Raw genomic sequence first — 2,733 nt, forward strand, 5'->3', positions numbered from 1 at the left:
CCTACCAGCACATTCCATCATAACATCAGTCTTAAGCCACAAAGATGAGAGATAACAGTTGACATTATCATGTAGACATTCAGTCTTGTCTCTTTACATTTTCTATGACCACCTAAAAGCACAAAGGTACATTCTTACAGCTGAAAGTTGCTATCTCCATATCTAACACATGACATCACTTTTAACCACCTGTCCCTGCTTGTCATAATGGCTGACAGTATCAGTGCTCTTTACCTGTTCACTCTGTCACCTTTTCACACCTTGTCACACCTGCTGTGCCTGAAACCTAACACCATCAGCGTGTAACCTGATACCATCACCTGTTTACACACCTGCAAGTGACAGTTGGTATTTCAGGAGTTGCAGGGACATTTTTACCTGCCAGTTCCCTTTAGAGTCATCTCCTTAGCACCTTTTACTGTCGTGTCGCTACAAATCTGCCACAGGCCGGTGATAATGCCACACTTTGCAACATGAAAAGGTTGGCAGTTTTTGCATCCCATCGATTTGTATCAGCATGTTTACTTAAAGATAATGTCTGGCCTTTCCATCACTGCCCAGAGACAACTTAATTATTCTTAAGGTGGCAGAAACTGTCAAAAGTCTTCTCTTGCTGCCAGTCGAAACTCTACTCCTGTGAAAGATGCCAAACCAGTATTGGATGCAAGTTAACTTCAATACTGTAAATGCAGAAATGTTCTTGGTGGTTTTATGTTCGCGGCTTTCGTCGTGGCCACTTCACCGTGAACTTAAAACCACAGCAAGTATTTTTCCATTATAGTATGAGACTGCTGTCAATGGTGCTACTGGAAACTTAAAACCACCGCGAACACCCATTACCGCGAAAGTAAAACCCTGTGAACTTAAATGCATTTACAGTACTGTATGGCCCTGTCCCTGGTGTTGAACTCTGTGTGCTTCTGTACACACTAAATAAAACAGATAATTACAGCTTTCTGCAAACTTTGGGAAACTTAAACAGGTCACCATATGCTTAATGATGTATGACATAATCTTTGCTATTGATATGGTGAAGATTTTATGTCTTGAAGAAAGAAAAGAAGTCGTAAGAAGGAAAGAAGTCCTTGAGTGGTTGGTAGTGGCTTACCCGAGACCTTGAAGTTGTAAAGATCGACCTTCGTATTGATCCCAGTGCTTCAGGGCAGGACAACAATCACGGCGGATATTTATTAGCCATTAAACCTGGGGAAAATCTGATTGCTTTTGTTGGAGGCGGAATTAAATGCAGAACTATTGGGGAGCAAGTTGTACAAGAACATTTGAGTTGTGAGTTAAGAAGTGAGAATTGTCGGAACAGGTTTTTATGGGGAGGTGGTACTCTGACTGAGATGGAAATGTATTGATTAGATCATTTTGTTTTCACCAATGTTTGGAGATTCTGATGAAAGGGCGAGTAAAAAGTTGTGAATGGATTTTACCTTAGTTTGATACCAACCATTTCTTAAACTGCAATCCCTTTCTACTGTCATTCTAATGATTTCCAGTGTTAGATAGCTCTTGGCTTTGAAAAAGAATTATTAAAGTTTACCCCATTAGCAGGCTGAGCTTTTCTTCAAATTGCAAAATGTATCTTTCTTTTTAGATTTGATATTTCCATTATATCACATTTTCATAAATTTGTGCTGCATGTTGTGTCTTTACTTTTTTTTTCATTTCTTCATTTTCCAGTGAATAATGTTCAGCATTGATAGACTCTGTGTAGATGTGATATTGTGCCTCCGTTCTAGTCTTTATGTTTTGCGGATCAGTTCTCAGAGTCAGTTCCTGTTCAAAATTGATCCCTGTTTCCTCTTCAAACTTCACTTTCTACTTTGTAATTGGCTTAAATTTGCAGTCAGGCATATTGTTTCCTTTCAAATTACATTTTGTGGTTCTTAACATCACGAATATCCCATTTTGTGGACCAATGTAAGTTGACTTCACGTATCACATTATTGTATTGGTTGATGTTATATTGTTATAGTTCATTTATTTTGTTATCTTTCTACTCACTGTGACCATTTCTGTGGTTTGTGGAAGTCCCCAATGTTTCATTTTTTGATCCATTCAAAACTGATTCCTGTTCCCCTCCTTCCATCACAATTCACATTTTACTTTACAATTGCCTCCTTTTTGCAGTACATCTTTTTGTTACCTTTCCTTTCCCACCTTTTCTATGGTTTTTGAAGTCCCAACCAATGTCTCATTTTTTACCCAATCCAAGTAGATCTCTGCTTTCCATCCTTTCCAACATAACGCTTTACTTTATGATTGGCTGTTGTTTGTAGTTCATCTTTTTTTACCATTCTTGTCACACCTTTTCTGTGGTTTGTGACGTCCCCGATGTCCCATTTTCTCAGTCAAAATTGATTCCTGTTCCCCTCCTTTCTAACTCAATTCACTCTTTACTTCATAATTAGCTATTGTTTGCAGTTCATCTTTTTCTTAGCTTTCTGCTCTCTCCTTTTCTGTGGTTTGTGAGGTCCCCGACGTGCCATTTTCCAATCCAGTCCAAATTGATTTCTGATCGGGGATCGCCTGTACTTCCCCGCTATCCCATGTCCAATGGTAGTTAGTGGTGAGTTGGAGAGGTCAGGGTGGGAGGAAATGGGGGCTTACGCAGAATTGGATTTTCTCAGGCCAATCTGGGCCACTTATAGATCCGTCTGCAGACATGGGGTGGGCAGGCGTCGAGGGTGGGGCACTTATAGATCCGTCTACAAACGTGTGACT

This window comes from Branchiostoma floridae, chromosome 10 (genome assembly GCF_000003815.2).
Source record: "Branchiostoma floridae strain S238N-H82 chromosome 10, Bfl_VNyyK, whole genome shotgun sequence".
Lineage (NCBI taxonomy): Eukaryota > Metazoa > Chordata > Leptocardii > Amphioxiformes > Branchiostomatidae > Branchiostoma > Branchiostoma floridae.